The sequence below is a fragment of the Antechinus flavipes genome, chromosome 4, assembly GCF_016432865.1.
Source record: "Antechinus flavipes isolate AdamAnt ecotype Samford, QLD, Australia chromosome 4, AdamAnt_v2, whole genome shotgun sequence".
Taxonomy (NCBI): domain Eukaryota; kingdom Metazoa; phylum Chordata; class Mammalia; order Dasyuromorphia; family Dasyuridae; genus Antechinus; species Antechinus flavipes.
Window position 1 is genome coordinate 137,937,408 of NC_067401.1, and position 10,442 is coordinate 137,947,849.

Sequence of the window (10,442 nt, forward strand, 5' to 3'; positions counted from 1 at the left end):
CCCTGTCACAAGTATATCAATATTAGCTTCCAGATTTTGCATAAATGTGTCCGAACTCTTCCACTTCACCCCCCCACCCCCCTTTTTTTTAAATCTCGTCAAGCCGCCGCCACCATCCCTCCCCCTTTTTTGGGCAGGGCCCCAAGATTGTGTTGGCTCAGGATTGGGAGCAAAGTCGTTGTCCCATCTACGAGAGTAGCTGCGTTATCTTCTTCCCCCGCAGGCTGAGGACAGCGCAGCAAGCCACTGCCAAGCCCGGACCCTTAGGGTCTAGAACTGAAAGTTCCTTTACCTTAGAACTAGAAGCCGCAGGTTAGAATCTTGGCTCCGCCACTTGGCTCTCACTGGGTGACCTCGGAAAAATCACAATCTTTCTGGAGCTCGGTTTTCTCCGTAAAAGGATATTAGACTACACAGACCCTCCGGTCCCTCTCCAAGTCCAGCTCTATGACCGTCTTTAACAAGAGAGCAAGCCCCTTCTTTCACAAAGGAGAGGATCCTCGAGAAGGGCAGGGAGCTTCTCCCCAGGTCGCTCCAACTCCAGAAGCCCTTGTTCCTCCACGTCGCGGTGGATGAAGGGCGGAGGGGAAGAGTTCAAAGTGGCGCTAAGATTCAGGACTCGAAGGGAACGCCAGAATTTCTCTAATTTGACAGATGAGGAAACTGAGCTTAAAGAAGTTTTCACACAGAGTCCCAAAGGCAAAAAGGAGTAGCAAAGTTCACACCCCTACAAGTTTCGTCTCCCACCCTCCATAAACAAATCCTTTCAAGTTCATACTCGTTAATTCAAAAGTTAATCACATAATCTTAAATTCGGTCTAAACGCCCAACAGATAAAGGCTAGATACACACTCACCCACCCCTTTCTCTAAAATCAAAGATAGAATCTCAGAAGCCATCTAGTTCTACAGTCTTGTTCTACAAATAAGGAAGCAGTTCCACATGATTTGCCCAAGGTCACACAGTAAGGGGCCAGGACTGGGATTTGAATCCAGATTCCTCTTTCTCCAAACCCTGTTCTTCTGACCTACCTTCCTTTGTTATTATTATTATTTAAATGATTGTCATTCTAAAACTCAATCCTGCAGTTTGGGGCCCTTTTCTTTTTCTCCCCTAGTGGGGTAAGTGGGAAACTGGGGCAAAAAATGGACAACTATGTGTATCCAGAACACCAAATGAGATGGAAGTAGAGGATGTAAAGGAAAAAAAAAAAAAAACACTGGCCCAATCAAGACACTAAGGAAGGACTTGGGAGAGAAAGGAGACAGCAGGCTGGCAAGTAGGAAGAGACAACTTTGCAGAGATTGTCATTCTCTCCTCCAGGTTAACCAAGACTGTCAATAAGTATTCCCATAGTGGGAGAAACTTTTTGGTGTCAACACTATCTCCACGTTTCTGGATTTTCCATAGCAAATGTCCCATCAGAATCTAGTTCCCTACTTTGCTTCACCAGTGCCTACAAAAAGTGGGAAAACAAACCCCTAAAATCATTTGAATATAAGCCTGAGCTAAACAATGGAGAAGGGAGGGCAGGTTGCCAAAAAAGTTGGGGGTGGGGAAACGGTTCATCTAGAAGCTAACTCTTCAAAAGAAAAGACTTGGATTATCTGATGTTGGGAATCCCAACATTGGTCCCTTGGCATTTGGAATTGGAAGACCCCAAATCAGGCTGTTTAAAAGACCTCAAATATCTATGTTCAGACTTGGCCAGCTGAAATCACTTCTTTCTGGATTTTAATTTCCCCACCTATAAAATAAGGGAGTTGGACCAAAATATACAGGACATAGATTTAAAGCTATAAAGGACTTTAGAGGGCATTTAGTCCAAATAGAGTTGAGGCTAAAGTTTGAATCCAACTCCTCTGGACTCGTAATCCTTCAAAATTCTTTATACTGCATCAGGCTTCCTTCTGGCTCTCAGTAGTTTTATCACTGCTTGTGGAGAGACTATTCCCACATTTGGGGTTGGAGTGCTTGAAAGAAGCAGAGTATCTACAATGACAAGACAGGAAAGGGCAGCTTCTGGGCAGGGCTTCGTGGGCCCTGGCTATCTCTGGGCAGCAGATGAGGTTACACCATGAATCATGAAGTGGGTGTTGGGAGGGTTGGGGCAGAAGAGGGGGAGGGGATAAGACTAGGGTAGACAAAGCTACTCTGAGACCCAATATTCCAGGTGGGGCAAGACTGGTCCTAATAGGAAAGAGAGGCCTGGAGTAAGTGGAGTGGGGAGGGTGGGTACCAATAGGGAGATCCAGAAAAAAGTAATTCTAGGGAAGCAATCACAGAGCAATCAGTCACCTGAGGGTACAAGTTAAGTGGCAAATTGTATGAGAGAGAGGGTCAATTCTACTTAATTCAACAAGGATTTATGTTAGGGTTCCAGAACATAGACAAAAATAAAATTACTTGCTCTGCAGAAGCTTACTCTTTTTTTGTAGGAAAACAATATGTACACAAGTTAAGTAAAAATAAAATACTCAAAATAAATGTAAAGTAATTATGTTGTGGGAGGGAAGAGAGAACAGAAAACCCTCCTATAAAAGGAACAGCTAGAAAATGTAAAGTACTTGGCCAGTCAGGAAGATCTGAGTTTGAATCTGGTCTCATCTGGTGTCATACTTCCTAGATGTGTGACCCTAGGCTAGTCACTTAAACTTGTTTATTTGTTTTTTACTCTGTCAAATGAGCAGTAGGAGAAAATGGCAAAAGGCTAGTATCTTTGCTAAGAAAATCCCAAATAAGATCATAAAGAGTCAGGACTGAACAAAAACAGGAGGCAATATTTAAAATGAGTTTTGAAGGGAGCAAGGAATCCAGAAGCCTCCAGGCTAGGAAGGAGAGAATTTCAAGCAGGGAGGACACACCCATTCAAAGGCCTGGGATGGGAGATCAAATGTCATGGCTGAGGGCTCAACATGCCAATTTGTCTAGAATGAAAAATGAGAGGATGAAATGTGAAATAAAATTGTGAGCTCTTTCTGGGCACTGATTATATTAGGCCTTTCTTGGTATCCCCAATAGTCAGCATAGTGTCTAGGACATAGGGCGATTGTAATTACTGATTTTAAGACAAGATCAATTAAATAAGATGGGATGGAGGGAAGGGAGAGAGGGAGGTTGCAAACCCAGGACTAGTGGGAAAGACTAAGCATTTATTTGTCTCCCACTACATGCCAGGCACTGTGCCAGACACTTTACAAATATCTCATTTGAGATGAGCTGTGTCACAGAAAAACAAAAAGAACAGATTGATGTGGGTGACAGAAGACGCCAGATGATGGTCATGTGAAGAATTCACAATGGCCATTCTCTTTGGCAAAAGGTAGGTTTATTTAGGGAAGAGGTTACCGACAAAATGAAGATACTGGGAATGGTAAAAATGAAATAGAGTTGGGAGACCATATGAAAGACAAGTTCCTCAATGGAACTCGAACTTACAATTACCCAGGAAAAAGGAAACACTCTATAAGGTTGGGACATATTCTTACCTAGCAGGCTAAATTCTGAAAGGGACTTAGTACCCTAAAAATGTTACTTAGCTAAGGAGGAGAAGCAGAGTTGGAGAGAGACCATAGGACATGAGGGAAGAGGAAGGGGAAAGACATGTCCAAAGGAAGGCAGCAGTCATGGGATGGCCCATAAGATTTTATAGGGAAAATTTAACCTCAGGACCATGACTGGGACTTCTGACAGGGCATGTCAAGGTGAGATTATTTGAGATCCATAGAGAAAGTGGATTTCTGACTGGAAGACCTCTCCAGGGGGTGAGACTATGGAGTTAAACTGATCTCTAATCAGTGTCTCCCCTTCTCCCCGCCTTAGGAATTAACTTTTATCGATTCCTTTGCTAACCAAATTGAAATCCTTATCACTGACCTGATAGCATTAATTTGGGATTTTTTTTTTTTTAAGGTAATCAGGATTAAGTGACTTGACCCAAGTCACATAACAATAAGTGTCTGAGACTAGATTTGAACTCGGGTCTCTAATCATTCTGTCACTTTACCTGTCCCTGCAGGACAGGAATGGGGGAATTAAATGAGATAATGTTTCTAAAGTAATTTTTAAGTGTCGATTTATGTCAACACACTTATTAAGTACTTACTAGATACTAAGATTTGTGCTTGTGATGAGAACCAAATGAAAATACTGAGCACAAGTACTTAGTACTATATAATCTTATAGAAGGTAAATTTGAAAAAAACCCTGCCTATAAGTATTTTTACTTAGCCACTTAATTTTCTTGGGCCTCAGTTTTCAGGATCAGATAATCTCTGAAGTTTCTTCCAAACTTCAGGAGCTTACCTTAAAACCATATAGTACATTTGTGACTGAACTGGACTAACATCTCTTATGAAAGGAGGCCTAATTTTCAGTCAAAGTTTTGGTCAAAGAGGAACATGCTGGGCCAGATATCTCCCCAGTTCTCCCCAGAGTTGAGAAAATATTTGAAGCTGGATGAAAGGTTGCTGGTAGTGAGAGAGATGGAGAAACAGAGGAGAGACAGAGACAGAGAGAAAGGAAGAAAAAGAAAGATTGATTATATGCCATCTTGAAACCTTGATGTGGGCAAACATTTTACAGATTAACTATCCTTAGATGAGAAGACATTGGTCAAGAAGAGGTAGAAGCTGGTCTGGAAGTCAGAGTAAGGCTCTATTTGGAGAATATCAGAGAAAAGAAGCTGGTCTGTGGCTCAGGCTGGGCGACTCCTATTGGCAGTACCCTGAGAGAGTCACATCAGGTCAGGGTCTGGACTTGGGTCCTTGGCTCTGCAGGTAGGCTGGGTAACTTTATCAACCCAACCAAAGGTGATTAGACTCTAAGAAACAGATTCATTCTATTCAAGTTTACCACATCCGGATTAATAAACCAGATTGCTGATTTATTATAATGTTCACAAATATCTCTTGTTTCCATAAAAGAAAGGGTGCTTTTAATGTGAGGAGTTATAAATGGGATATCCTAGGTCACATCAGGTGTCCCAATATTTAGTTTGGAAAATGCAGTCACCATAAATATACCAGTCAGTTCTCTGAATGGGATACTCCCTTCTTGTGGCTCAATATACACAGAAGAGCAAATTACAAAGTCAGAAAGAAGGTTGCTTAGTAAGCACAGAATTAGAGCAAAAGGGGGTGAGAGTCCTGACTTAAAGGATATTTTTATCAAATAGTGGTAGCCTGATGATTTCTGTCTACAGAACCAGTATTTAAAATTGAACAGTGCTGCTAATTCTCGGCATAAAATACAAGAATACTTATTAAGATCCTGCTGTATTGAAATAGCCATGATATAATCTGAAAATGCAAAATTTAGACAAAACACAGCTCCTACCCTCATGAAGATTATACTCTGATGGGGGAGAAGAAATACAGATATCCATTATATCCATTAACATTTATATAGTGCTTGACATGTGCCAAGTATTTTACAACTATTACCTCATTTGATTCTCATAATAACCCTGGGAAGTAAGTGCTATTATTATCCCCATTTTATAATTGGGAATACCAAGGCAAATAGGTTAAGTGACTTGTTCAAGATCACACAGCTTTGTCTTCATTGGTTTTCAGTCATGTCTGACTCTTTATGGCCCCATGGTTCATAATGGACGTGGAGTTGACTTAACAAAGATACTGGAATGGTTCGCCATTTCCTTATCCAGTATCTGAAGGTAGAGGTTAAGTGACTTGCTCAGGATGACTGTGCTAATAAGTGTCTGAGGCCAGATTTGAACTCATATCTTCTTGACTCCAGGCCCTACGATCTAGTCACTGAACCATCTAGCTATATACATGTGGAAGACAGGTACAAAAAAGCATAAGGTATAAGTATATATCATGAGGTATAATAATATATAATATATAATATAAAGTATAATAATTTATATTATAAATAAATAAATTATAAATTAAAATTATAATAAAGTATTATAATAAGGTATAAGAGGTCTGGGGGAGAAAATAATTTCTACCTGGGGAAATAATTTTTACTTGGGAGTGGTCTTTAAGATGAGCTTTAAGAATGGGACAGAACCATAGATTATTACTATTATTAATTTGTATTATCAATTATAAATTTATTACATTGTTATTAATGTAGAGTTTTATATTGGGGTTCAAAAAATCACTCACTTATATAAGATTGAAAGTCATGATAAACTAGATAGCAGGTTTTTGTCTTTGATCCCTAGAACCTTCACCTTTGTATGTGGTAGATACTTAAAAATGCATTTTGTTTTGTTGTGCCACAGTTCTCTTTTAATGTCCTGATCCAATTTCCCTAATTGTCCTATTCAGTTATTCTGCCTCAGGTTATAACCATTCCCTCTTAATGTTTGATAGGATAAAGGTCTTTATCCATTTTAGATGTCATTAGAATATCAAGAGTCTCTCCAGTACCTCTACTATGTCATCCTAGGTGCTTGCTTCCATTAGGTACCTGGATGGGTACCTCCCCCATCAAGTCATTGTTCTTGTTACCCTATAATAATCTTGTATCTGACATTCCCTGGGATCAAACCATGAATCTATTTGGTCCCAATAAATCTCTCCATTAAATAAATTAAATCGTTCTCAAATCTCTCTTGCTCAGTTTCTTCGGCATTACGGTTTAACCTATATCAGATTGCTTGTTGTCTTGGGAAGGGGGAAGAAAGGGAGAAAAATTTGAAACACAAGGTTTTGCAAAGGTGAATGTTGAAGACTATTTTTGCATGTGTTTGGAAAAATAAAACTTTTAAAGTGAAAAAATTAAGAATAAAAACAAAATTTTAAAATGCATATCAAGGTAGAAGAAAATTTCTGGCAGATATAAACATGTTTATATAGAGAAATTAACTTATCAATTAATCTTTGAAACTACCCTGTGGGATCAGAACACTAGATTTATAAGCTCCATTTGCAGATGAAAAATACTTTATAGAAGTGAAGGGACTTGGGAGCTAGAAAAATATTAAGAAGGTGATCCCTAGGTCTCTGATTCCACATACAAGGTTCATCTACTCAAAGGGACTTTAGAAGTCATTGAATCCAGCCCTATTTTTTATAAACAAAGTAACTCATATTGGAAGACAGTAGAAGTCTTGCTGACTTCCAGTCTAGCATTCTATATTCATTTCCCCAGGCTCCCTCAGTGACTATGGGGGTTTAGAGACTTTGTGATTAGTGACTTCAGAAAGCCAACTTGGCAAACTAGATCTCCGAGAACTGATTTCAAAATCCAAAAAGGCCTTAGGCATAAATCTGGCCTTTGACACATCCTATCTGGTCCGGGGTGATTCACAACCTTAATTGCTCCAAAACTACAACAACAACAGAACTTATAAGGCATGTGGAATATATCTGTATTCCAATGACTACATTCAAGTTATTCATCCAAGTCATACACACCCTTCCTCCAAGAAGGGTTTTCTGTAACATCCCACTCATATCAAAAGCCTTGTGACAAGTTCTCTCCTATGCTAACTAAGCTGTTGTTAGGACCTTGACTTCAGGGAGGTGATACCATCTCCAGTGGTCCTGATCTCTATCTGGACACTGGACCCAGACAACTCTGAAGGGAAAAGGGGATGGAGGTGATATTACCCAGCCCTCCCTCCCTCTCTTCAATCCAATTCACTTACAGATGATGGCATGCAAATCGCGTCTCACTTTCCTCAGGTTGCAGTCTGGAAGATAGAGATCCTGACAACCAGAGACGGCCCTGGATGCAGGGAAAGACCTTGCCCTTTTTAAGCTTGATGAGGATGTGATCTCTTTAAGATTCCTTTCTTTCTAATTCCCAACCCCTCTTAATTGAAGTAATTATCAATCAAGGACCTTTTGATTCACAAATCCTGGTCTCTTTGAATTCCAATAGAAGATCGGTGCCTGTCCCAGCCCCATCAGGTTCTGAGCCAACTTGGGGCTACACCCACAGGCCCCTCCAGCTGAATCTCCCATTATAAAAGGGACCAAGTGGGGATTCCCTCTTTGCAGAAATCCCAAACATGCCAACCTTACTCCTGGCATGTCAGGACTTTTTTGTCCACTGGAACTCTGTGTCCGGTGCCCTTCTTATCTCTACCGTCACCTATTTCCTTAACTATACTTTAACCTTACTTCCAAACCCTATAATAAACCTCTTTTATCAATCTAGCTTTTCGGGCCAATAAAAGCTTTTATTAGGGACTCGCGCCGCCACTAGACGTCATTTAACTCCATATCCTTGCACTGAATCCAATGGGGTTGCAGAGGAACTCTATTTGACTCCCTGTACCCCGAACCTGCCACTAGACCTCAATTAAACCCTAATTTAATTTAGGTACCCTATATCTAGACTCATTAAGCTAAGGTCCTCAACAGGTCTCAGTTTGACTGCAGCTGCACCCATAAGGAGCAAGAGGCAAAGAATGTCCTCCTTCCCCTAGTCCAAGTCAATCTTAAATAAAAGAATGAATGAATCTGAGGGGAGAAGCCCCTCAGGGTTTCTGGCCAAAGCAGAAATGATTGCTATTTACATTCAATCTGAGTCAGTCTAGACCCAAAGGATGACCAAATGGCCTACAGGTGGCCAGTGAAAATCAGAGTCTTCTCATTCTCCTCTGCCTTCTCCTGAATCTGGAATCATGTTTGTCCCCTACTGAAACCCAAAGCCAGAAGAACATTAAATATCTTTTCTCTCTCTGGCTCTCACAAACTCTGCAGCTCCCAAAAGCATGAAATCATTCTCCTTCAAAGAGGAGCAATTAAGCTCCAGGTTGCATAGGTAAAAAAAAATATTCCCTTCTGGATGATAAATGTTGGAGATTGACTTTTGAGCATGTAGGCTGAGAGAGTTTTCGGGGGTCTAACAGACTGAATCATTTGTCCAAAGTCCCTCAGTCTTCTGTGTTCTCAGTTTCTGAGGGTATTGCCTAGATTGTGGCGGCTCACCTCCCATGTGTAGTTGGTTATGGAAGGGAGTTTTATTTTCTCTGGGAGCATGGTTTCTTATTGTAATAAGCTAGAAGGGGTGAAGTAATCATAGTGTTCCAAGTACAAGTAATCATGACTCCGAATCTTCATTCTTAACATAGAAGAATAGAACCATAGTATATCAAAGTTGGAAGGAAACTTACAGAACATTTTTGCAAAGAAGGAAACAGCCCCAGAGAAAAGGTTTGGTGGGAAACTATCAATCAGCAGTCAATCAGACAACAAGCATTTAATTAGCCCTCAAAATTTGCCATGCTATGGGATACAAAGAAAGATCGAAACAGCTCCAGCCTTTAAAAAGTTTACATTCTAAGAGGGAAGACAACATGGAAAGGTTTCAAGGGAAGCAGATGAAAAGGAGGGAGTGTCACAGGATATCATGGATTTAGAGCAGAAGGAGACCTCAGAGGCTCTCTCTCTTACTCTACAGATAAGGAATTAGAAATACAGAGAGCCCAAATGATTTATTCAGGGTCACACAGTCAATATGTCACAGAATCACCACATTTGAGAGGTATAAAGAGGACGTATGGGTTTAAAGGGTTTAGTCCCAAAGGAAATGAATCATTATTACAAGCCCCACAAAGAGGTTGAGCAGCTTTTCTCAAAGATAGGAAAAACGAGGTTTCTTGACTCGAGGTCCAGTACCCTATTCACTGCCCTACACTATCTCTCCCGATTATAAATAAAGAACTAAGTTTTAATTCAAGCTCTGTCATTAACTGTGACACTGGGCAAATCACTTCATTTCCCTGGGGTTCAGTTTGCTCATCTGTAACATGAGGAGGTTGAACAATCTCTTCCCACGAAATCTAGAGTATCCAGGTGGGCCTTGGAAAAGAAAGCCTGAAGCACAGATAGGATGATAATACTCCCTGAGATAATCAGGGAGAAGTACTGATTGGATCAGCTCAGCCATAAGTGGGCCTTTTGTTCAACTTGATTTTAAGTTACCCCAGGTGAGAATATCTAGAAAACACATTTACTTATGCAATCAGAAAACCAAATTATGATGCCAACCCCCTTAATAACATTTTCCTCCTAGTTACTGCTAGTAAATTTGTCTTTGTCTTTCCCCTTGTTAATTGTTAAAACACCTTTTTTTTTTTTTTTTTTTTTTTTTTTAAACTAATTCCTCTTGGATTTGGCCTGGCTCTTGGCAGTGTAATAAAATCTTTTCCTTTGATCTTTTGGGGATGACTTATGACACTGGCCTGTAACGCCAATATACTTAAAAAATTTTATTTTTTTGCAAGGCAATTGGGGTTTTGCCTAGGGTCATTCAGCTAGTAAGTGTTAATTAAGTATCTGAGGCCAGATTTGAATTGTGGCCCTACCTGACTCCAGGGCCAATTCTCCATCCACTGCTCCATCTAGCTGCCTCCCAATATATTTTGGGGGTCTCACCCCATCCTGCATCATTTTGGTGGCCTGGTACAGGAATAAATCTGACTGTACTCCCTAACCTCAACACTTCCAGCT